Here is a 26,588-nt window from a genome sequence, read left to right as displayed (position 1 = left end):
AGGCACAGGTACCCAGGTTTGCAGAGCCACAATCAACTCATACACGTGTATCGCATCCACACTGGCATGGCAGTTAGCCAAGTTAGGGTCTAGGATTTCTGGGTATCCCCAGGTTTTTAGTGCTTCACTAACTTGAGCCACTCTAGGAACAGTGGCAAGTGTATTCTGGGAGAACTTGTATGTCCTGCCCACACCCAGCAGGTTATAGCCCCCCAATATAGTAAACTAAAGCACTTCCAGCTCTGCCCATGCCTCACTTCTGTCCATGACCTCCATTCCAACCCCCACGGAGATATGGATCCAGCAGAGGTTAGTGAACTGTTTCTGCTTTTGTCTGCTCTGCTATTGCAGCAGGATGCAGACAAGGGCATGGGGCACAGGAGGATATTTCAGCAGCAGCTTGTGACCCTTAGAACATGGCAGCAGGTCTCAGAGAGAAAGTCATGAGGGGTGGATGCTGGATGTTAGAATGGAAACCACTAATGCATGAAGCATTCACTATAGATTCCCCACATGCAGATTGGCACTTGTGGTGCAGGACAATTAGTACAGACTGGTGGAATCACATCCCAGAGAGCTGGGGTGACCAGAAGTGGCTCAAGAAATTCCACATGAGGAATTAGACCTTCATGGAGTTGTGAGAGTAGCTTGCGTAGACCCTCCAGCACTGGGGTACACACACAAAGAAGGCTATCCCAGTCTGGAAGTGGATTTCTATTGCCATCTGGAAGCTGGCTACCCCAGACTGCTACAGGTTGGTGGCTAACCAGTCTGGTGTTAGCCAGTCAACTGGCAGTACAGGTTTGTGAGGAGATTACTGATGTGGTTTAACCAAAGGCAGTGGGCATAGCTGATGTGCCTGAAATAGCTGGTTTTGAGAGAATGGGGTTCCCAAACTGCTCTGGCCATTGAGGGCATAAGATGTGCTCATAGTTTGCCTGGCACAAGAAGCACAGGACTATGTCAGCTAGAAAGGATACTACTCCATCATGCAGGCCTGCCAGAGAGACACCCATTTCTGAGCAGCAGTAACGATTTCATGCAGTGTGCTTTGGCAATACTTTGAAAGCCTGGACTAGGCAAGCTTTAGGATGGAGCTTGTGCTTCCAAGCTGAATACGAAAAGAAAACACTGAATTATACCCTCTTCCTCATGTCCAGCCACTAAACTTTTCTATTATACCTGCACTTCCTTCCATAAACAGATGGTTCTACCACCCAACACACTGGTCAAGTCTACTTTTATTCATTATGGGAATGATTCTCACTGTAATTAGTGGCAGTTTTGCCACTGGCTTCTATGAGACCAGTATCAGGCCCAAAATGTGACAAGAGCAGTGCCTAATCTTTTTCTCTACTCTAGTTTACAGTAGGACATACAGTGCAAATGTCTCCTTGCTTATGCCACTTCTGAACTGTTTATCTGCAGCTGATCGGATTCAAAACATATCAAGCCACTATGTAAATCTCTGTGAAACACTCCCCATTGAAGTATTTTCATCGCAAGTTATCAAATCAGGCCATCCACAAAGGGTTTGTGAACAAACCAATGTCTCCCTACTTCCTTACTGTTGAATTTAGTTTATTATTTTGGACTGTTGTTTATCCTTAATTGCTCAAGGAACAACTGCCCAAAGTTTCTATAATCAAATAGTAACTGACTGCCTCTGCTGAACACCAGACCTCCTGATTCATCATTAAAGGGCTCAAAGCAGATTCCACAGAAGACGTACAAAAGGCTACTGAGGCATAAATTGTCTAGTAAAGGTTACCCTACTGTTAAGGAGCAAAATAATTGGAATCATACGCTCTTCCTCTGTTGATAATTAACCTCATTGCATTTTAAATCAGTCTGGACACAGCATATTCCAGAAGGATGTCAGTAAAGAGTACAAGATAAAAAAAACTCACCCTCTTGCCCTCCAGCTGAGGTATACAGAATCAGTGCTGGAATTGCAACTGCTCACCCATGGAGCACTTTTAATGATTTCAAAACAAGTCAGCTACACAGTTGTGCAGTTTTAGTATTTAGGGGTTGTAAGGGTTTTTTTGACTCTTAGAGACTAGTTGTACTGTGGACTCCCCACTTTATACATGTCCCCAGCGTCTTACAAGCACCATTATAACTGATTTAATGCATTCTTAACTTCTCTGAAGCAGGTGTGGTCATGCCTCAGTTTCCACTCCACAGGTTATCTAGTCTCCCTCTTGTGATAGGCAATTTAATTGTGGTAATTTAGTTTTTCAGTTTCCCTTCTAGTAGAATAGGCTGGCCCTCCATCCAAACCAGAAAGTCATTCCTTTCTAGGGCAAATAAAAAGTTCCAACACACAAAACAATCAGTCAGTCCTCCCCAGGCTCAATTGTCCATCACCCCAATTGATGCAAGATTGCCTGGCAGTCCTTCAGCCATCCCCAGGCCACAACTTGTTCCTCTTGACACAGCCAACCTGTTCTGTCACTCTCCTCCAGGGTCACAGGGTTCCATCTCCCCTTATCAGTAGGTCAAGCCACTCTTCACTTCCCCAAGCCACTACTTGCCTCAAAGTTTTTCCAATTACATGCTAGGGTTTTGCACAGCCACTAGGTCATCCCAAGGGAGTCCAGGCACTCCCTCTACTCTGACGACCCTAAGTTGTGGGCAGTGAACTTCCCTGATTCACATTTCCAAGAGCCACTTCCTCCCAGGCTATTCTCAGGCTTCTTCAGCTCAGTAACTCATAGGCACCATTTTCAGCTCCCTCTAGGGAGCCACCAGCAGTCCTTCCTTATATCCATCCTTGATATGCCTTGCACCAAAATGCAGCTTCTGAAACCCAAGACCTGCCTTTTATCCTGCTTCTTTCTTCCCAACATGCCTTGCTCTCAACCTAGTCACACAATCAGTCACATGATACCCTCTGGAAATTACAGCTCCCAGAACTTTGTTCTTAAAGGGGCTGAGGCCCCAGATAGATGTTCTGGGGCACATCTGCTTTTAAAGGGCCAGCACATAACATTGCAAAAATCATGTGTCAGGCCCCCACAAAAATGAAATTACATGATGTTTTTATCTGTCTTCTGATTTTTGAAATCCTCCCCCCACACATACACACACACTCTCCCAATGTGTGTGGAAATTTCTAACTGAACAGATTTAATGTGATTTTGGCCCTTGTTACAGGAGCTTACACTGGAAGATGCAAATGACATTGGGGCACTGTATAAACACATCAGTCCAGGTCCTCAAAGGTAGGTAGGCTCCTAATGTCCAATGAAATTATTAAATACTATTCACATTGAAATCACTGGAAGTTAGGAGCCTAAATAACTTTGAGGATCTGGGTCATAGTCCCTGCTTTGAAGAGCTTACAACAGGGGTTCTCAAACTGGGGTCAGGACCCCTCAGGGGATCATGAGATTATTACATGGGGGGTCGCGAGCTGTCAACCTCCACCTCAAACCCCACTTTACCTCCAGCATTTATAATGGTGTTAAATATATAAAAAGTGTTTTAATTTATAAGGGAGGGTTGCACTCAGAGGCTTGCTATGTGAAAGGGGTCACCAGCACAAAAGATTGAGAATCACTGGCTTACAATCTAATACAATGCATGGTAGTGAGTATGTGATGTGGGACTCACCCAACTGATCTGGGCTACCCATAAGATGGTAACAATTTTTTACTACCTGCTGAGCTGGGCAGCTTTACATATTAGTGACCACCAGGTGAAAGGCTCTATAGCACACTAACAATGCCCTATAGTGTATACATAAACCAATGTTACATCTTTGAGAATGAACTTTGCTAAGTTCATTAAATCAAATTCAGACCTTGCTGGAGCTTACACAGGAAGGGTTTTACACTCTTTAGATGCACATACAGACAAACTCTCCCATGCTTTGCTCTCCATTGCAAACACACTCTAAATCTGCCATACCCCATCTCAAAAAGACAGCTTCCATTAAGCAAATACAAATAGTAAACATGCAACAATACAATATTAGCATAACATCCAAATTCACTTCTAAGTATTATGTTCTGCAATATAAAATCATTCCAAATATTACTTACACTAATTTTTATACATCTATATTTTTGATCCCTACAATTATTAGCAAGGTTTAAACCCATAGCAGCAGTCTCTTCAATTACAGAAGCAACGGTTTTCCTCTCTGTAGGCCAACTTATGCTAGGAGACACAGTACATGCACTGTCAATGGATTACGTAAGTATTTGTGAGCAAGCAGTGGAACACTGTGCATTGAGATTCTTGATTTCTATTTGTGGCTCTGAGAGTAAATTGTGGTTTAGGAGTTCCAGACAACATAATCAAATATAACACTGCCTCTGTTTGAGTCATCCTGGAAGACTGAACCCAGGACCTCTGGATGTAAAAAGCATGAACCTCCACCACTTAAGCTAAAGAACCAGCTTTCTAAGCTGGTAGCAAGCTCAAATGTCTACAGATGACCTAGACACTAGAGTGAGACAGAGCCATACAACATTCAAGTGCGTTACAGAAGCATCTACAGTATTTTGGCATATCTTTTCTGAAAGACTGTTTGTCAAAGTGGATGTGACTTGCTTTGTTATATTAGAGAGCTGGGTTCTATTTTCCACTTTGCCAGCATGCCTTTCTGTAAGCTTTCAGTTATCTTATCTGTGAAACTGGTGAATAGTAGCCAGGGGGAGGGATAGTTCAGTGGTTTGAGCATTGGCCTGCTAAACCCAGGGTTGTGAGTTCAATCCTTGAAGGGGACACTTAGGGATCTGGGGCAAAATCAGTACTTGGTCCTGCTAGTGAAGGCAGGGGGCTGGACTTGATGACCTTTCAGCATCCCTTCTAGTTCTAGGAGATAGGATATCTCTGTATATTAAATTAAAAACTCCCCAAAGTATTAAAAACTTGGTTCATAAAAGTGGCTGTGAAGGGCACAGAAATATTACCAGCAATCAGTGGAACAATCAAGACCAGAACTTGTGTGCTTGCAGTTTAGCACACCTTCCACTAGACTAAAACCACTTCTAAAAGCAGACACAGACACTGTCACTCCAAAATCAGACGAATGCTGCAGCTTTTCACAAACTGACCACCACCAGGGCTAAAAGTCACATTATTCACAAGAAACGGCAATGATGAGCATGCTCTATTACAGTAGTTCCCAAACTTTAACAACCTGTGAACCCTTTTCACTAAAATGTCAAGTCTCGCGAACCCTCTCTTAAAAATGAATATTTCCAGGGATTTTCTCCTTTACCTGAGTATAAATTATAAAAGCAGTGATCTTGGAAATATAAAATAGGTTTTTATGACATGCTTATTACACACTATATATTATTAATTATTATGTATCATTACAGTATTATTACATTATGAAAAGGGTAACACTCTTCCAAGAGCCCACTTTCATAGCTTGTATCACTTTGAATAAACCTGTTATAAGACAAGGCTCCTATGTTTCATCAAGGAGTATCAGATGTGAAAAAGCATGAAGACATTTAAGAAGCCAACTCAAAGAGTTCCTCCTACACAAGCATTCAGATCTTGAGCAGTCCAGGCAAACAACGCACATTACAACAAAGCTTAAACTTGTTCTTCATAATAATTTAAAAAACAATACAGCTGCCTATTTAATTTTAAAAACAGCAAAAAATATCCACCTCCCTTTCCATTTTTTATAAGGCGTCTCCTCAGTGTGATAGATATGCTTGCTTTGATCTGCTTAGCTCTTGGAAGTCCAAGTCCAGGGACTTGCTGTGCTGCCTGGGGTCCCTAGGGACAACTCTGTCCACCATTAGGGAATTTTTTCCTCGAGAACCCCCTGTAACATTTCACAAATCCCCAGGGGTTCACGAACCCCAGTTTGAGAACCACTGCTCTATTACAACCACACTAAAAGTCCATTTAGTCAAGTATGCTGTATCACCTCGTTATGACAAACTAAAGCGATGTAAGCAGAGTCAGGATGAGCTCTACCCTTACATCTGATGGTGAATTATGGCGAGTGTGGAAAAGAACTCCAGGGGCTGATCTTGTTTGCATAGGCACACCCACCCGCCTGGCATAAGACAACAGCAACTGAAAGTGGTTACTTTGGCTGGTGTGGGGTCCCCAATTTCTCTGTTATTGGGGCAGGAAGAATAAAGTTTTGTTACCCTGATTCTGTGAATCAAGGCCAGTGGAACTGTTGTATGACAGAAGGACTCACCATTAACTAAGTAGCACTCGCTTGACAAGGGGCATGGGTTACAAAACCTAGTGAACTGAGAAAGGTTGGGGATAGGTATATGTATCTGATAGTATGGGCCCCTTTTGAGGGCCTGGAACACCAATTGCACTATCTCCACTATTGAATAGCAGAGCTAAGTTTGCTTCCATTAGGCATCTAGCTAGAAATTACTGAACTGAATTCATTTTGGGCCAATGGTGCACCAGCACTGGGGCTCCCCTACTACAAGCTGAAATCACTAAAATTGCTGAGCTGAGATCACTGAGTGCTGTGTTAACCAGTGGGGGAGCCTGAAGATATATTGCTAAGCAGCTGGCAGAGCTGAGCAGTTTGTGGGACGGTTTGAGCGGCCCACGGAACGGGGAGCAGAGCAGTTTGCGGGGACGGCTGGAGGAGCGGCGCGGCGCTGCTGGTAGAGCAGAGCCATTCGTGGTAAAGGCTGCAGCAGAACTCCACGGAGAGGTGGGGCAGTCGGCCTCGGACCACGTAAGGTGCCCCTTAACATCCCGTGTGCCCCCCCCATTTCCCCAGGCTGGGGGGGTAAAACTCTGCAGATAAACTTTTGAACTCTGGGGCGGCACTGACCAGGGACAGAGACTTTGGGGTTGTTGGACTTAAGACCCTGAGGGGAAAAGGACACTGCCAAACTTACTTGGAGGTGGGTCTTTTGCTCCTGGTTTGTGTTATGAATCCTGTTTGTGGTGTTTCCCCAACATAATGCCGCATTGTTTCCCTCCTTTATTAAAAGGCTTTTGCTACACTCAGGCGAGAGGGGAAGTATTACCTCCTAGAGGCGCCCGGGGGGTGATATGTAATTGTCCCAGGTCACTGGGTGGGGGCTCAAGCCGGTTTTGCATTGCGTTATTGAAATGGAACCCCTAGATACTGAACCCGGCCCTTGTTGCTGCCAACTCAGAGGGGCAGAAGGGTTACAGCAACATAAAAGTACTTTGTATGGTCTCCTTTGAGAGTGGGGAGAAGTTTGCAATGAAAAACTCAACATAAATCTTTAAGACAAGGTCCAAATGCTGTGTGAAAAAAGGTACACTTTTTTTCCCCTTTTGAAATATTCTTTTCGGTGTATATTGTGGTCTGAAAGTTGAAGGACAAATAGTGCTAAAAATTATGTTCTCTCTTTGATTTTTATTTTCATACACAAGCCAGGCATGACGATGAAAGATTCCCTAAAGGCTCCAACAATAGTGATACCACAGTCCTGTAGCGTAGTCCGGCAGTGTGGTCCAGTGAACAGGGCACTAATGCAGGACATTTGGGTTCTATGCCCTCATCTGCTGGGTGACACTGAGCAAGTCTCTTCATCCCTCGGTTTTTCCTGCCTGGCTAGATTGTAAACTCTTTGGGTAAGTGTCTAACACAACTTGGCAACAATCTTGGTTGGGGACTCTAGGTATTATAGTAACACAAATAAATAATAATAAAGAGTTATCCTTAAAAAAAATCAGTGGTTCAATATTCATAGATTCATAGATTCTAGGACTGGAAGGGACCCCGAGAGGTCATCGAGTCCAGTCCCCTGCCCGCATGGCAGGACCAAACACCATCTAGACCATCCCTGATAGACATTTATCTAACCTACTCTTAAATATCTCAAGAGATGGAGATTCCACAACCTCCCTAGGCAATTTATTCCAGTGTTTAACCACCCTGACAGTTAGGAACTTTTTCCTAATGTCCAACCTAGACCTCCCTTGCTGCAGCTTAAACCCATTGCTTCTGGTTCTATCCTTAGAGGCTAAGGTGAACAAGTTTTCTCCCTCCTCCTTATGACACCCTTTTAAATACCTGAAAACTGCTATCATGTCCCCTCTCAGTCTTCTCTTTTCCAAACTAAACAAACCCAATTCTTTCAGCCTTCCTTCATAGGTCATGTTCTCAAGACCTTTAATCATTCTTGTTGCTCTTCTCTGGACCCTTTCCAATTTCTCCACATCTTTTTTAAAATGTGGTGCCCAGAACTGGACACAATACTCCAGCTGAGGCCTAACCAGAGCAGAGTAGAGCGGAAGAATGACTTCTCGTGTCTTGCTCACAACACACCTGTTAATACATCCCAGAATCATGTTTGCTTTTTTTGCAACAGCATCACACTGTTGACTCATATTTAGCTTGTGGTCCACTATAACCCCTAGATCCCTTTCTGCCGTATTCCTTCCTAGACAGTCTCTTCCCATTCTGTATGTGTGAAACTGATTTTTCCTTCCTAAGTGGAGCACTTTGCATTTGTCTTTGTTAAACTTCATCCTGTTTACCTCAGCCCATTTCTCCAATTTGTCCAGATCATTTTGAATTATGACCCTGTCCTCCAAAGCAGTTGCAATCCCTCCCAGTTTGGTATCATCCGCAAACTTAATAAGCGTACTTTCTATGCCAATATCTAAGTCGTTGATGAAGATATTGAACAGCGCCGGTCCCAAAACAGACCCCTGCGGTACCCCACTCGTTATGCCTTTCCAGCAGGATTGGGAACCATTAATAACAACTCTCTGAGTACGGTTATCCAGCCAGTTATGCACCCACCTTATAGTAGCCCCATCTAAATGGTATTTGCCTAGTTTATCGATAAGAATATCATGCGAGACTGTATCAAATGCCTTACTAAAGTCTAGGTATACCACATCCACAGCTTCACCCTTATCCACAAGTGTAGGGAGCCAGGGTGGCTTCCCTCCGAACCTGAGGGTAAAGTGCCTTTCCCTCAGCCTGAGTGGGCGGGGCCAGCCCAAGCTCGCTCCACCTCCCGGAAGGGGAGGGGCGGAACAGGAAGTATAAAGGGCGGGGCCCTTAGCTCAGTTAGGGCAGCACCAGGGAGGGAGGCAGACGCAGACCGCGGGCTGCTCCCTTCAGAGCCTGCTGCCACACCAGGGGAGGCCCTGGACCCGTGGAAACCTCACCTGGAGGACGGACTGGGGCTGCCAGGACTGCCTGCTGCCGAGTACCCAGAGGAACTGGAGGAGCCGGAGGGGGAGCGGGAGCTGCCAGCAGCCGAGTACCCAGAGGAGCTGGAGGAGCCTGAGCCTGAGGGGGAGCCGGAGCTGCCAGCAGCGGACTACCCCGACGCACTCACGGGACCAGAGGGATTCGGGCGAGCAATCGGGTAGGAAGTAGCCCAGGGACAGAGCTGCACAGTGGTGAGTCTATGTAGCGGGACGACCCCGCTGACCCAGTGGTGGGACCCTCGTTCTGCCACTGTCAGGGCCCTGGGCTGGAGCGCAGTGGTGTAGGGTGGGCCTGCGCTCCCCTACCCGGCAGAGCCACGCCGGGACCTTTGCCGGCGCTCCCCTGCCTGAGGGGCGCGCTACTGACCGTTGCCGGCGCTCCCCTGCCTGAGGGGCGCGCTACAGACCGTTGCCGGCGCTCCCCTGCCTGAGGGGCGCGCTACAGACCGTTGCCGGCGCTCCCCTGCCTGAGGGGCGCGCTACAGACCGTTGCCGGCGCTCCCCTGCCTGAGGGGCGCGCTACAGACCTTAGCCGGCGCTCCCCTGCCTGAGGGGCGCGCTACAGACCGTTGCCGGCGCTCCCCTGCCTTAGGGGCGCGCCACTGACCGTTGCCGGCGCTCCCCTGCCTGAGGGGCGCGCCACTGACCGTTGCCGGCGCTCCCCTGCCTGAGGGGCGCGCCACTGACCGTTGCCGGCGCTCCCCTGCCTGAGGGGCGCGCTACTGACCGTTGCCGGCGCTCCCCTGCCTGAGGGGCGCGCTACAGACCTTAGCCGGCGCTCCCCTGCCTGAGGGGCGCGCCACTGACTGTTGCCGGCGCTCCCCTGCCTGAGGGGCGCGCCACTGACCGTTGCCGGCGCTCCCCTGCCTGAGGGGCGCGCCACTGACCTTTGCCGGCGCTCCCCTGCCTGAGGGGCGCGCCACTGACCTTTGCCGGCGCTCCCCTGCCGGAGGGGTGCGCCACTGACCTTTGCCGGCGCTCCCCTGCCTGAGGGGCGCGCTACTGACTCTGGCTGGCGGCCGCCCCGCCGCTAATTCCCCGCTGACGGTGGCGTGACCCAGGCCGGCCAGTGACCTCGTAGCTCCCCACCGCCCCCTAGCGGGTAGGTGGGCCGACACCGATCACAAGTGGTGGAGAATGCGGGTAGCGCCCCCTATCCCTGCCGGAAGGGATTAGAGCAAGGCGGCAGCGACAGCCCCTAAACAGAAGATGGAGATGGAAAGGCTTATCAAGGTGCTGGCCGAGACTCAGCAGCAGCAGCAGCAACAACTCATACAGCAGCTGGGTACCCACCAGCAGCAGTTGCTTCAAACCTTGGGGGCCCAGAACCGCGAACAACAGACTCAATGTTTCCAGCAACTTGCCACCCTGTGGCCGAGCCCCGGTGGAGCCCAGCCGGGCGGGGTGACCACCCCCAACCCTCCTGCTCCACCAATCCGTCTGGCCAAGATGGGGCCTGAGGATGACCCAGAGGCTTATCTCGTGACCTTTGAGCGGGTTGCTGCAGTAGCTGGTTGGGCGCCGGACCAATGGGCGACCCTGCTTGCCCCCTATCTAACGGGGCCGGCCCAGAAGGCTTACCGGGGGCTACCAGACGATGAAGCCCGGGTTTACGCCAGAGTAAAAGTGGCTATCCTGGATGCCTTCGACATCACCCCGGAGACTTTTCGGCGACGGTTTCGGGGAAAGCTGTACCCCCCGGGGGCCCGGCCCCGAGCCGTGGCACAGGAATTAAAGGATGCAGCGTGCCGATGGCTACAACCCGAGCATCGAACTGTGGCTGAGGTGACAGAACAGATCATCCTCGAGCAATTTGTGCACATCCTTCCGACTCCTGGGAGGGCGTGGGTGTTGCGGCACCGACCTCAAACTCTAAGTGCAGCAGTCACACTTATGGAGAACTTTCTAGAGGCCGAGGCCCCAATAGGACCGACAGCCCGACCCCCAAGCTCTGGACCCGGCGCTCAGAAGCCGGAAAGGGGGTCCACCCCCAAAGTCAATGTGCCCGCTCGAGCCCGACGACCAAACGGCGGCGGCACTACTTTTCCCCGACGGCCCGAGGCCCCACAACCCGCACCGTCTGGACGTTTGGCCCGTTCATCGGGCCCCGGCCAACCCCGCGGCCACCCGGGTGACCCGGCACGGCCGGGGCGCACAGAGGTAGGACCTTGCTTTCGGTGTGGTGAGTACGGCCACCTGCAACGAGACTGTACGGCGATGGAATGCGATTTTGGCCAGGTGTACACCGGGGAGAGCCGGGCCCGCACACCATCCGCGGCCAAATTGACAGCCCCCATGAGCATCGCCGGGACACCTGTGGTGGGTCTAATTGATTCGGGCTGTGGGCAGACTCTTGTCCGCCAGTCCCTCCTCCCGGACACCGAGCAGATCATCGGGGAGGTACGGATACAGTGCATACATGGGGACGTGAAACCGTACCCCACCGTGCAGGTCCCTCTCACGGTAGACGGGGCGACTCAGGTAATGAATGTGGCGGTGGCCCCGTCCCTTGCCTACCCAATCATCCTGGGCCGGGACTGGCCAGAATTCGTCGAGCTGCTCCGGTCCCTATCTCCGGAAGAGGCATTCGAGGGAGCCTCCTCTGCGACGGACCCAGGCCCCAGGCGGAGCCCCGACCCCGACGGTGACCCATCCCTTTCACCCAGGCAGGACGGCCAGGAGACAGGGGGCCCCCCGGTGGACATTCGGGACTTCAGCCGAGACCAAAGGGAGGACCCTACGCTCCGGTTTGCCTATGAACAGCTGGCACGGGTAGAGGGGAAGGTCGTGGAGGCCCAGCGGGCTACCCAATGGCCTAGATTTGAGCTTGACCAAGATCGTCTCTACCGTGTGGAGCGGGACCCTCAAACTCAAGAGGTCCGGACCCAACTCGTGGTTCCCCGCATTCATCGACGGGCGGTCCTAAAGCTAGCCCATGACATCCCAGCCGCAGGCCATTTAGGACCAGAGAAAACCGCAGCTAGGGTCCTGGCCAAGTTCTTCTGGCCCGGCATCCACCGCGAAGTGAAGGATTACTGTGGGTCATGCCCGGACTGCCAACGCGCCGCCCCGGCCGGGATCCGGAAGGCCCCCCTAGTTCCATTACCAACCGTGGGCGTTCCATTTGAACGAGTAGTGATGGACCTGGTCGGACCCTTCCCGAAAAGTCAGGCGGGCTACCAATACATCCTTGTCTTGATGGACTACGCCACCCGCTTCCCTGAGGCTGTCCCCTTAAGGAGTATCACTGCCCGCACTATTGCGGCAGAGCTCGTGAAGATCTTCGCCAGGGTAGGCCTCCCTCGGGAGTTACTTACTGACCAAGGGACCAACTTCACATCTAAGTTGTTCCGTCAGGTATGTGCCCTGCTGGGGATTAAGAAGCTGCAGGCCTCAGTTTACCATCCCCAGACGGATGGGTTAGTCGAACGTTTTAATCGAACCCTGAAAGGAATGTTGCAACGCTTCCCCACCCAGGACCTCCGTCAGTGGGATCAACTACTTCCCCCTTTACTACTGGCGATTCGGGAAGTTCCACAGGCCTCCACGAAGTTCTCTCCATTTGAGCTCCTCTATGGGCGACGGCCCCGCGGAGTGATGGATCTCCTGAGAGAAACTTGGGAACATACACCATCCTCAACGCAGGGCCTTTTACAATACGTCTTGCAGCTGCAGGAACGGTTGGCCCGGGCGGGTGAACTCGCGAGGGAAAACTTAAACACGGCCCAAAGGGGCCAGGAGCAGCAATATAATCGGGGCACCCAGGTCCGATTATTTGCCCCCGGGGACCGAGTTCTCCTCCTGCTCCCCTCGGAGGAATCAAAGCTTTTTGCCCGCTGGCAGGGCCCGTATGAAGTCCTTCGCCAAGTGGGGCCTGTCAATTATGAAATCCGGCAGCCTGATCACCGGAAGGGAAAGCAGATCTATCACGTGAATCTTTTAAAACCCTGGCGGGAACGGGAAGGACTACTAATTGCCCCATACCCACCTGAACCAGACCTTGGACCACAACCCCCCGAAGAGTCTGATAATGGGGAACCCCAGCTAGCCGAGACGCTCACGGCTGAGCAGCGGGAACAGGCCCTCTGCCTAGTGAAGGCATTCCCCAGGACCTTCACCACGAAGCCTGGACAGACTACGCTTGCCTACCATGCAATCCAGACCGACCCCGGGGTGGTGGTCCGAGAGACGACCCGGCCATTGCCTAGGCGAATGCGAGAGGCTGTGGAGGAGGAAGTCCAGGCCATGTTGGGATTGGGTGTTATCGAGCATTCCCAGAGCGAATGGCGGAGCCCTGTCGTCCTGGTTCCGAAGCCAGATGGGAGCCGGCGGTTTTGTATTGACTTTCGAAGAGTCAATGCCATTTCAAAGTTTGATGCGTATCCAATGCCCCGCGTCGATGAGCTCCTTGACCGGCTTGGAGAAGCCTGCTACATCACCACCTTAGATCTCACCAAGGGGTACTGGCAGATCCCCTTGGAACCCCAATCCAAGGAGAAGACTGCGTTCGCCACCCCGTCAGGTTTGTACCAGTTTACTCGGATGCCTTTCGGCCTCCATGGGGCCCCAGCAACCTTCCAGCGCTTGATGGATCGGGTTTTGCAACCTCACACCAAGTACGCCGCCGCCTACCTGGATGATGTGGTCATCTATGGCAGCAACTGGGAGGAACATCTCAACCAAGTGGCGGCTGTCCTCCGGGACCTCCGCGCCGCCGGCCTCACAGCCAATCCTAAGAAATGCCGAATCGGGCGCGAAGAAACCACTTATCTGGGGTACACCCTGGGGCGGGGACAGGTACGCCCCCTCATCGGGAAGGTTCAAGCCCTCCAGGAATGTCAGGCGCCAACCACGAAGAGGCAGGTGCGTCAATTCTTGGGCCTAGCCGGCTATTACCGGCGGTTCGTACCCCACTTTGCAACCATTACGGCCCCTCTGACAGAACTCCTGACCAAAGATAGCCCCCGTAGAGTGTGCTGGTCTGACGACTGCGAGAGGGCCTTTCAAACTGTCAAAGACCGCCTGTCTAGCGAGCCCGTTCTCTTCAGCCCGGACTTCGATCGGGACTTCATTGTCCAGACTGATGCCTCCGGCGTGGGGCTTGGGGCGGTCCTCTCACAGGAGGTGGACGGGGAGGAGCATCCTATTGTTTACATCAGTCGGAAACTGTTCCCCCGGGAGCGGAACTACTCCGTCCTGGAGAAAGAGGCCCTAGCTGTTAAGTGGGCGGTTGATGCTCTCCGCTACTACCTCCTCGGGGCCCCCTTTATACTGGTTACGGATCATGCACCCCTGAAGTGGCTCAACAAGATGAAGGACGCGAATGCCCGCCTGCAGCGGTGGTATCTTACTCTACAAACCTACGCCTTCACGGTCCACCATCGGGCGGGACGGGACAACGCCAACGCGGACTTCTTCTCCCGTCTGGGGGAGGCTGAGGACGCCAGCTCCGAGGTTCGGGAGCTGGATTTGAGGGGTGGGGTATGTAGGGAGCCAGGGTGGCTTCCCTCCGAACCTGAGGGTAAAGTGCCTTTCCCTCAGCCTGAGTGGGCGGGGCCAGCCCAAGCTCGCTCCACCTCCCGGAAGGGGAGGGGCGGAACAGGAAGTATAAAGGGCGGGGCCCTTAGCTCAGTTAGGGCAGCACCAGGGAGGGAGGCAGACGCAGACCGCGGGCTGCTCCCTTCAGAGCCTGCTGCCACACCAGGGGAGGCCCTGGACCCGTGGAAACCTCACCTGGAGGACGGACTGGGGCTGCCAGGACTGCCTGCTGCCGAGTACCCAGAGGAACTGGAGGAGCCGGAGGGGGAGCGGGAGCTGCCAGCAGCCGAGTACCCAGAGGAGCTGGAGGAGCCTGAGCCTGAGGGGGAGCCGGAGCTGCCAGCAGCGGACTACCCCGACGCACTCACGGGACCAGAGGGATTCGGGCGAGCAATCGGGTAGGAAGTAGCCCAGGGACAGAGCTGCACAGTGGTGAGTCTATGTAGCGGGACGACCCCGCTGACCCAGTGGTGGGACCCTCGTTCTGCCACTGTCAGGGCCCTGGGCTGGAGCGCAGTGGTGTAGGGTGGGCCTGCGCTCCCCTACCCGGCAGAGCCACGCCGGGACCTTTGCCGGCGCTCCCCTGCCTGAGGGGCGCGCTACTGACCGTTGCCGGCGCTCCCCTGCCTGAGGGGCGCGCTACAGACCGTTGCCGGCGCTCCCCTGCCTGAGGGGCGCGCTACAGACCGTTGCCGGCGCTCCCCTGCCTGAGGGGCGCGCTACAGACCGTTGCCGGCGCTCCCCTGCCTGAGGGGCGCGCCACTGACCGTTGCCGGCGCTCCCCTGCCTGAGGGGCGCGCCACTGACCGTTGCCGGCGCTCCCCTGCCTGAGGGGCGCGCCACTGACCGTTGCCGGCGCTCCCCTGCCTGAGGGGCGCGCTACTGACCGTTGCCGGCGCTCCCCTGCCTGAGGGGCGCGCTACAGACCTTAGCCGGCGCTCCCCTGCCTGAGGGGCGCGCCACTGACCGTTGCCGGCGCTCCCCTGCCTGAGGGGCGCGCCACTGACCGTTGCCGGCGCTCCCCTGCCTGAGGGGCGCGCCACTGACCTTTGCCGGCGCTCCCCTGCCTGAGGGGCGCGCCACTGACCTTTGCCGGCGCTCCCCTGCCGGAGGGGTGCGCCACTGACCTTTGCCGGCGCTCCCCTGCCTGAGGGGCGCGCTACTGACTCTGGCTGGCGGCCGCCCCGCCGCTAATTCCCCGCTGACGGTGGCGTGACCCAGGCCGGCCAGTGACCTCGTAGCTCCCCACCGCCCCCTAGCGGGTAGGTGGGCCGACACCGATCACAACAAGGCTCGTTATCCTATCAAAGAAAGCTATCAGATTGGTTTGACATGATTTGTTCTTCACAAATCCATGCTGGCTGTTCCCTATCACCTTACCACCTTCCAAGTGTTTGCAGATGTTCCATAGTATAGTTTATTTTTTGTCACTCTCCTCCCCCATACAAATGATCTGGATATAGGAAAGAAGCACTGGATTCCAAATAACTCAGTGGAGAAGGGCTGCCTACTCTAACTATTTTCTGGGAATTACGTACATTTCTTATCTTGGAACTACAGGATATGGCAATAAGTGCTATTAATCAGATATCTTTCTCGCTTCATCTTTGTTAAGCATAAAAACATTTTGTTCACTATTACAATGCTAGCTACAAATCTGAACAATCAATACAATAAGTTTTATCGTGAGGGAAAAAAACACAAGCTGTAATCATATCCTATAAAATTGCAAAGTACAATGCAATGTATTTTTTTATTGTGTATTTGTATTGTGTACTTGCAGTACCATGGACCAATAACCAGCCAATAGATGTCAAGGCTGTGTTTCTGACTTGCTTTTATAGATATTTTACTTACAAAAAAATAAATTGTATATTCATCCAGGCAAGCCACATGCTGATTCCTCTGTATTTGTCAAAGTAACCACAATCAACTCTCTTTATAACTGGAGTGGAGTGTCCTACAAATATTGTAATGCAACATTCTCCTCAGAAAAATAAGGAATTGTAAAAACAATGGGTCTGCTGTTTTTGAAATGAAAACCTTCATGTTTTAAAATATTTAACGCATGTAGAAAGCATATTTTCAGGATGCCTCTTCTGGTGTTTTTCTGTTAGCCTTATTGCACTGCAGACAACCCCATGTTGTTATTTCCCTTTTTTTTTTTTTTTTTTTTTTTTTTTTTTTGTAATCTTAAGTATAGTTTTTCTGTTCTAGACACATTCCAGCACAATGGGAACAAAATATTTTGTCGTGTGCTATACATAGTAATTTCCTCTGAAATATCCTCTATTACTGGTAAAAGAAAGGAAATAAACCAGCCTTTTTCCTTGTAGCAATTTGCTGCTAACATAAAAACCTATGCTCCAAAAATCAGGCATAGGTGGTAGAGATTATATTGGTACAGAAGACAGATAATTTATTAAAACAAAAACAAGCAACCAAAACAAAAAACACCTGAATTATCAGTGTGAACTGTGTGTTCAGGTTCCAAGATCAAATCAACAAACATGCATACAGGCACCACCCTCCACCCTGTTTCAAATGAAAGATAATTAGGGTAAATCTGAGGAATTTTGGACCTTACAGCTGATTCTCACAATATGACACCATCACTTTTTCCTATTTAAATGTTATATTTATTAAGCATTAATTTATAATCGTTACTAATAAAAGGACACACCATCAAGTTGACTTAAGCCCAAAGTATAGATTGTGAGACAAGTTTTTAGGAACAGGAAATGTCATACCAAATCAAACCAGCAGCCCAGTATCCTGTCTCTGGCCCCGATACAGGAAAACATCCATAGGCATGTCAACACATAAGTACATGCTTAAGTCCTATTTAAGTCACTGGGAGTTAAGCACATGCTTAAAATCAGGCATGTGCTTAAGTGCTTTCCTGAGTTGTGGCTTCTGACAACAGCCAGTACTGAATATTTCAGAGGAAGGTACAGGAGACCCCCATAGTGGACAATTAGGGAATAGCCAGCCAATAGGGGAAGTTCCTTCTCCTAACCCCCATCACTTATCTCATCTAGAATAAAAAGTGTGTTGTTAAAATATCTCAGCTAAACATCCTAACACATTTGAAAAGTCTAGTATAGACAAGACATGCTGTCTTTAACACATGTTAAGCTGGTCATGTTACAGCCTAGCATTTGTTAAAGAATATGCTGCCGTGTCTACGCTACACTCTTCAAATGTTAGTTGGAGTGTGTTCACTAGCACATTCTAACAACACATCTTTAAACCCCAGTCTAGAAAGGGCCTTAGATGTTGACTTATGTCCTTCAGCATGAAGGATGATATCCCTTATATATAGTTTTCCTTTTCTAATCTAACGGTGGATGTTCACATTATCCAGTTACTCCTAAAATTAAAAAATTCAATTTTTTTTTAAATTCCAAAAATGAAAACATTGATTGGTTGGGATATAAACATTCCTCTGAAGTGTTTTCAAACCTACAACCGAAGTATTTTGCCCATGTCTGACATCTCAAGAGTAAAAATGATTAGAAATTCACTATAAACAAATGTGTAACTGACTAGTCTACTTCATTGCATAAATAGAGAAAATGAGCAAACAAACAAATGGCGAAGAGTACATTTAGGTTTTTGTTTAAATATTCATTGTAAATTGTTGCCACATGATTAGGCTATTTTATTAAAATATGGAGACCAATTCTGTGCTGTGACTGGTTAGGAGGTACAAAAGAGGCATTATATCACCTGGCTTCTGGACTGCTGGGAGAGCTTATTGCAGGGCAAGTACAACTTGTCCCCCTTTGGGGCGGGGCACAAGCATTGCAGACCCACTGTTAAGTCTACCTGCCATCCCTTAGCCTCAGGGCAGTACGGCCCAATGACCAGAGTCAATAGGGTCACCCTTGCTGTCAGGGCAGTACGGCCGAAGGGCCAGAGGCAATAGAACTGCCCTCTCTCTCAGGCTGTATGGCCTAGTGGCTGCCCTCCTTAACAGGGTTATGTTGCCTAGTGGCCAGGGTCGGGGACGTGGGCTGCCACCTGGGGGTGGAGGGGAGGTGGCCGGGGTAGAAGGACCTGGGCCCTCCCTCTCCACTGGGTCCCATCCCAGGGCCCTGGCAGTGGCAAGTGTGAGTGCCACTGAGTCACTGGCTCAAGATCCGGTTCAATATCCGGTCCACTGTCTAGCTCTCTTGGGCTACTTCCTACCGTATTTCCCGATGCTGTGGTCTGGATGTCTTCGGCGTCTCCGGGTTCCTCAGCCTGCACTGCTCCTAGTGGCTCCGGCCTCCGTTGGGTATCCACAGGTATCCAGACATCTGCCTGGGTCTTGGCACCTCTGGCTCCCACAGTCTGAGGATCCAGTTGCTCCTGGCCTGCAGCCTGCAAGGTGCATCCTTCCTCTGCAACAGTCACCCTAGAATGAACTGGGCTGCTCCCTTTTATTCTGCTGCAACTGTTGGAGTTGCAGCAGGAACCAAGGGGCATGACTTCCTCTGCCCAGAGTTGTGGGGTTAATCTGTTCATGTCCAGTGTGGGGCAAGTACATCCCATCACAGAGCTAAAATGCTTCCATCCCAGCATGAGATGAAGTAGCTCTAATTTGTGGCAACTCTTAAGGGTTGCTTATGGGCTGGATCACAACTCACAATTTCCATAGTACACAATGTTATGGGTAAGGCTACGTTTTAAGTCACGGGTATTTTTAGTAAAAGTCATGGACAGGTTACGGGCAGTAAACAAAAATTCACACCCTGTGACCTATCCATGACTTTTACTATATAATAGGGCTGTCAAGCGATTAAAAAAAATAATCACAATTAATAGCACTGGTTAAAAATAACAGAATACCATTTGTTTAAATGTTTTTGGATGTTTTCTACATTTTCAAATATACTGATTCAATTACAGCACAGAATACAAAATTTACAGTGCTCACTTTATATTTATTTTTATTACAAATATTTGCACTGTAAAAAAACAAAAGAAATAGTATTTTTCAATTCCCCAATTACAAGTACTGTCATGCAATCTCTTTATCGTTAAAATTGAACTTACAAATGTAGAATCATGTACAAAAAAACCTGCATTCAAAAATAAAATAGTGTAAAACTTTAGAGCCTACCAGTCCACTCAGCCCTACTTCTTATTCGGCCAATCGCTCAGATAAACAAGTTTGTTTACATTTGCAGGAGATAATGCTGCCCGCTTCTTGTTTACAATGTTACCTGAAAGTGAGAACAGGCATTCTCATGGCACTGTTGTAGCCAGCGTCGCAAGATATTTACGTGCCAGATGTGCTAAAGATTCATATATCCCTTCATGCTTCAACCACCATTCCAGAGGACATGAGTCCATTCTGATGATGGGTTCTGCTCGATAACAATCCAAAACAGCGCGGATGGACGCCTATTCATTTTCATCATCTCACCAGCAGAAGATTGGTTTTATTTTTTGGTGGTTCGGGTCAGGGGCAGCTCTATGTATTTTGCTGCCCCAAGCACGGCAGTCAGGCGGCTTTCGGCGATTTTTTAAATCGCGATTACTTTTTTTGAGTTAAACGAATGAGTTAACTGCGATTAATCAACAGCCCTCCTATCTACCCTCAACTAAAACTCGGGCTGGGGGTCCACTGGTGCTGGAGGGGCACTCCAGGGACACCACGGGTCCTGGGAGGGAGGTGGGCAGCGGCGCATGGCCTGGGACCCCCGTTGGTACTGGGAGGCAGGTGGCAGCGGCGGGTTGGCAGTGGTGCATGACCTGGGACTCCCACTGGAGTTGGGGGGGGCGGGCAGCGGTGTGTGACCCGAGACCCCCACTGGCGCTGGGGGGAAGGGCGGGCAGCAGCACACAACCTGGGACCTCCACTGGCGCTGGGGGGGGGGCAGGCAGCGGCACGCAACCCGGGACCCCACTGTTGCTGGGGGGCGGGCAGCAGAGTGTGACCCGGGACCCCCGGTGGCGGTGGGGGGTGCCAGGCAACGATGTGCAGTCAGGGACCCGGGACCCCTGCTGGCGCTGATGGGGAGGGAGTGGGTGGCAGCGTTGACCCAGGACCCCTGCTAGTGCTTGGGTGGGCAGCAGCACACGGACCGGGACCCCTGCTGGTGCTGGGGGGGGCGGTTGGCAGTGCATGGCCCGGGACCCATGCTGGGGGAAGGGTTGGCGGGACTGGCAGGCTCCCTACCTGGTTCCGATCGCCATGTCCCTGCAGCTCCTAGGGGGAGCAGCAGCCAGGGGGGCTCCACGCACTACTCCCGCCACAAGCGCCGGCTCCAAGCTCCCATTGGCCGGGCAGGGGCAGCATGCGGAGCCCCCAGCCCCTCTGCCTAGGAGCTGCAGGGACATGTCAGTTGGAGTCCCACTGAGGTAAGCACTGCCCCACACCCCAATCCTTGTCCCAGCCCTGAGTCCCCTTCCACACCCAAACTATTGGTGCTGCTGGTCCTGGGGCTGCCTGGCTCGGGCAGCCCCTGAGTCAGCCGTACCGGCCACTGCAGAAGTCACGGAAAGTCACAGAATCTGTGACCTCCTTGATAGACATGCAGCCTTTGTTATGGGCACTTCCTCTTCCATCCCCAGCCCTGACGCCTGCAAACAACCCACATCAGGGGCAGTGTAGGGCTGTTTATATTCATTCTGTACTGCCCCTGCACCGGAGGAATTCTTATCCAGCATTTGCAGCTCCTGTAAGGTCGCTTTACACTGCCTGAGTGGCATGTAAGGGTCAGGGAGGGGGTTAGAATTGAGCTCATGATTTGTAATATGACAGTGTCCCTTTTTTCAGTTGGAAACAAATGGGACGGGATGGGTGAGTGGAGGTGCAGGCATAGTATGTCACATGCTGCCGGAGTATCCGCTCTAGAACCGGTATGAAAAGGTGAGTAGCATATGCCAACCAGCATGAGGAATTGAACAAAGTCTGCTGTCTCCATGACTTCCCAATCCCATGGACGCAGTGGGAAGACTGCCTGCATTCAGCAGGCCAAACAGCAAACAAATTTATGAACATTTGTAAGGAATTCTTCCTTTGTTTGCATCTATATTAGATCTCAGGGGACTGGATAACAGATATGGCAACTTTAGTGTACTTCTTACCAGAGACAGAACTTCTAAAGACAATTACATCATAGTAGTGCATAGGAGCTCTTTGCTAGCACATTTTGGGCCTGACTTCCAGAAGTACCAACACCAGTTGAAATCAATAGGAGCTGCAGGGTGCTCAGCTCTTCTGAAAATCAGTCTCTATTGCCCAGCTCCTCAAAAGTACTTAGGCAGTTGGGAGTTAGGCACCTAAATACCTTTGAAGATTGGTGCCTACGTACCTGACCCTGTGAGTTGCTAGGCACCTTCTGCAAGTTGTTAAGTACCCTCAATTCCTACAGATAGCTCCTATAAGGTTATGTTATTAGGTCACACTCGGGCAAAAGACGCTCGGGGGACCCCGAGTGCGAGTGGCTGCAGCAAAACTAACAACTCCCCCGATCTGCGGGGGCACAGAGGCGGCGGGCGGAATCCAAGCGCGCAGCCGCCTCCTCCCCGGGCTCCAACTTTCCCGGCTCCCGCCGCTCTCCACCACGGCGGGGGCTGAAGCAACTTCCCCAACGCAGCAGCAGCCAGAGCCCGGAGGGCGGGAGGGAGGAGGGGGAATGCAGGGTGCTCAGGGGAGGGGGCGGAGTTGGGGTGGGGACTTTGGAGAAGGGGTTAGAATGGGGGCGGAATTGGGGCGAGAGAGGAGCCAGGGGCCCCGTGGAGTGTCCTCTTTTTTCAGTGTTGAAATACGGTAACCCTACTTTATAGTAGAATCGTTTATTACCACATAACTGTCTCCACACTAGGCTGTGTACCAGTATAATTATTTCAGTGAACTAATAAATAAATAACGCCCTAACTGACCTACTTATCCAAAAACTGTATATAGACATGGCCTTAGTAGGGAGAACACAGGGAAGAGTATGGGGGTAAACAACACATAAATGAAATTGGTAGATACTACTGAACTGGGAAGTGTTGTGATGAGAGGAATAATAGATATGGAACTAGAGAAATCAATGGGAGCTGCTGGGTGCTCAGCACTTTTGAAAATTCTGCCACTAAGGTCCAAAGGTCACCCAGACCTGAAACACCTTGGAGTTCTGTCACGGGAGAGGGGGAACTTCCTACAAATCATGTATTGGTGATAATCAGGGACTTAATCTATTGCTGCTGATGCCAAGAGATGCAGACTGCACTGCCTTGAGCCAAAAAGGGCCATTTCACTCAGGGTCTTTCACCAACAGGGTAAGGCTAGACAGTATTCTAACAACTCCCTCCTGAGAGGGTCTGCCAAAGGAAGAGAGCTTTCATTTCCACTGTGGGATCCTACCACAGGAGTTTGCCTAGAGGACACACTGAATCAACATATCCCCCCAGCTGCCCTGGCCATGTCTTCTCCCTGGTCAGTTTCACCCATTTTAGGGGGCTGTGTTGGCACCTGCAAGCTCCTTGGTGAAAGAGAAATTGGAGGCACCCTCCACAACCTCCACGTAGGACCCTGAATGGACTTTCCACCTCCAGGGCTGGACCATCAGAATAAATCTGGCTCAAATAGTTTCTACACATCATCAACTTTCTATATCAGCATAGGGAGTTTCTGGAGCTTTGCTCAGCAAGCTGACAAAGAGGCCACGTCAAGTGAAAGTTGGAAGCATTCACAAAAGCCCCCAGGTCTAGTTGTAGCTCAGAAATCTTTTCCCCATCCACAGCCTCCAGCAGTAGCCAGAGTTCAGGATTCAACTCTACATCTGTTTGGCCATCTTCGTATTCCAGTAACAAACACATTTCATATACTTTCTATTTGGCCATTTCAGCCTTGACAGGGACCTCTTCCAGAAGATAGAAACAAACCGTTGTACAATAGAATTTTTGGCAAGCCCTCCTGTATCAGCCACATCCAGGTCTTCAAGCAGATCTCCTTCTTGGCCAGTAGACATCTTCTGAGCCTCTGAGTGCACCTGGAGAATCCCTGCCTGTGTATCACATTAGGAGACAGATGGAATCACTCAGCCCTTGGAAATAACAACAGAGAAAGGACTAGACACACAGGTGCAGAGTGGGAGATGACAGGAGCTTCCATTGCATCATAACAAGAACAGGATATCACAGGAAAAGTAGATGTCTCCCCTCTTCACCCCATTCTGACTTTCCCTCATGTGTCTCAAACTGGGATGTCTCTTCCTATTATGTCAAGTGTTAAAAGAACCTTTGATTTTCCTGCTGATGAGGAACAAAGTAGATTCAAGCTGGTAAGGAAGAGAAAAAAAATATACTGTCAAATAGTCCTTCTTGTGCTTCTAAATTCATTTCTCACTTTCTCCCTCAAACCCCAATTCCATCCCCTTCTCTGGTTCTTCAGAGTTCCTCCCTTTCTATTCCTCACTCCCACCTGCCAGTTAGGGGCATCGGGAGTGAGAGCAGTAGGAGGAGTTGATGTCCAGATAAGGAATTGCTGGAGGTCTCTGCCTTTCCTATCAGAAGGCAGGAGCAGCAGCAGCAGCAATGTATAGGGGGAAAAGAGTTGTCCTGTTTGGGAGTCTCCTACTCACCTCCTCTAAAGGAAGAACTGCCCAATCCCACAGTCTCTCTCTCTTTTCCCCAGGAAGGGAGGGGAAGTAGAACTACTGCTGTCTCTGGCTGTTTCCCCTTCCCTACAGGAGGAGAGGTGCAGGCACACCCTGCTCTGCCCCCCACTCTGGTGGGGGGATATTACATAATCCATAGAATATGTGTAAAATCACTTTTGAAATATCTTTGTTTTCTAAAAATGCCAGAAATCATATGGGGGATTCCAAAGCTTTCTGGGGAAGAAAAGCCCACCAGGCATCACATTTTCATTTGCTTTTACATTGATACATATTCTGCATCCTGGGAATGTTCCTAATCCTGATCAAAATGGGGTTAAAAGTGCTAGGGCTGTTCCCCTATGCAGCTCCACACACTGCATGCATATATACTTTGTCCGTCTGCCTATAAACCTATCTGGGACCTGAATGCTTTTTTCCTCTCATCCCTATTCTCCTCTAGATGAATACCTACATTACAAGATAATGCAACAGTACATCACCACATGATGTCAAGACTGTGAAAACAGCCACCAAATCAGTCAAGCTCCCCACACCTATCAAGATCGATTTTAACCACTGATTTTAGATACCAAAAGAGGACAATATGAGGCACAACATGTTCACCATGAACATCATAGAAAACCTACAGAGGGACATACACAAGAAGATACCAAAGCCTTGTAAGAAACTCCAGTTTTACAGTGGATACCATTATATGCTGAAAATATAATAATCTTTCAATGCCAACCAGCTTCTGTATATTAAGGAACATTCAGCTCCAACATTATAGGATATTGTTAATGTTCTGGCTACCATAGGGAATAAATAACTTATGACATGTGGCAAAGTGCACTATTGCTGCTTTCTTATCAACTATATCTATTCTATTAATCTGACATGCAGAGATAAAGAATCTTTATTTGGTTCTCAGCAACTGCCACCCACCTGTTTCTGGAAGTCTGGCAAGTCTCAGTGAGCCGTGTGTGCGCGCACTTGTAAAAGCGTCTGCAAATTTTTGGTACTGATTTACAGTACACTAACTTTTTCCGTAATTAGCATGCCAACAGTTATATTATTTGCTGTGCAAATATTTCTGATGTTACATGACGTAAACATGACTGACAATAATCTATGGTATCTTCTAGTCATTGATCTTCTTTGGATAATTAAAATTAATTGTTTTTTCATGCCAACTCAGCAGCCTAGTGTCAGTCCAGCCTTCCAGTGCAGGAGACTCGAATAAGACTCCTGGGGCCAGAGAATGCTGCTTATTTGGGTTTTGCATATATGTTCTGTATCACATAGAGAGGACTGGCCAGGACTCTTTTTGTCAGCAGTAGTGTGGCAGATGGCAATGTATTTTGCCACTACAGCTCTTCTAGCTTCTGTTGAACCCAAGATTGAAAAGACTCTGGGAATGAAAGCTGGCTTGGCCTCTTGAATGGCAAAGCAATGCCATTCCACTATGTTGGTTCTGTTATAACCTAAAAGACAATGAAGTATATGGGAGACTAAGCAGCTGTTCTCAGTTACACTAGTACTAGTGCAAATCTGGAGTAACTTTAGTGACTATGTTGTTCTGCCAAGTCAGTGGAATTGCTTTGGATTTACACAAGCATAACGGAGACCAGAATCTGACTCGGGTTTCTTACTAGAGTTAGGCATCTAAATGGGAACAACTGTACATGCATTTCACTGCAAGTATAAAATTGTAGTTCATCTTGAGCCTAAAAATCAGGTCTATTAAAAGTAAAATACTTAGACACTTCAGTGATATCAAGTAGGTTGATAAAGGCATGTTTACCTTGGGAAAGGAGCTTTCAGACCATTTGCTCTATCCCCTACCAGTGAAGAATTTTTCTCTACAATATATTTGCTAGTGCTAGCATTCTGTGAACAGTGAAGCAATGAGTGAGATGGTGTGTGTACAGATTCCAAACAGCTATCTGTAATCAGGGGAACTTCAAGGCACAGATGGTATAAGGATACTGTCGTCATTACAAAAAAAATAAATAAGTAAAAGTGCTAATCGTGCAAATATTAACACAAAAAGTTTTAGATTCAATTTAACCACTGATAGAGTCAGAATCCGTAATAAAACAGTCTGATTCCCAATTATAGAACTAACATAATCCTGGCACAATTCAAGCTCAATATGACCTTGGGCAAAATAAGCATAAAGCTACTGGCACAGAGCGTCAGACAACCCAGCACAATTGCTAAGACATTTCAGAAGGGCATGATTTACTGTGCCCAAGTAACACTTAAGTTCAGAGGAATTAATACTAACAACTC

General features: G+C 49.7%; 1 long non-coding RNA gene across 1 annotated transcript in view; it reads right to left on the bottom strand.

The window, feature by feature from the left end:
- LOC135984221 (uncharacterized) overlaps nt 1-26,531 on the bottom strand; it is a 66,616-nt gene extending 40,085 nt beyond the window's left edge. Inside the window, exons 1-2 of the long non-coding RNA XR_010602133.1 lie at nt 25,239-26,531; nt 18,901-23,972 (exon numbers count right to left, since the gene is read on the bottom strand). This is a non-coding gene — a long non-coding RNA (uncharacterized LOC135984221). The remainder of the gene's footprint in view (nt 1-18,900; nt 23,973-25,238) is intronic.
- Nucleotides 26,532-26,588: the final 57 nt, after the last annotated feature.

Source organism: Chrysemys picta, chromosome 6, assembly GCF_011386835.1.
Source record: "Chrysemys picta bellii isolate R12L10 chromosome 6, ASM1138683v2, whole genome shotgun sequence".
Lineage (NCBI taxonomy): Eukaryota > Metazoa > Chordata > Testudines > Emydidae > Chrysemys > Chrysemys picta.
Note: the sequence above shows the minus strand (reverse complement) of the source record. Positions and strands in the feature narration are given on the sequence as shown.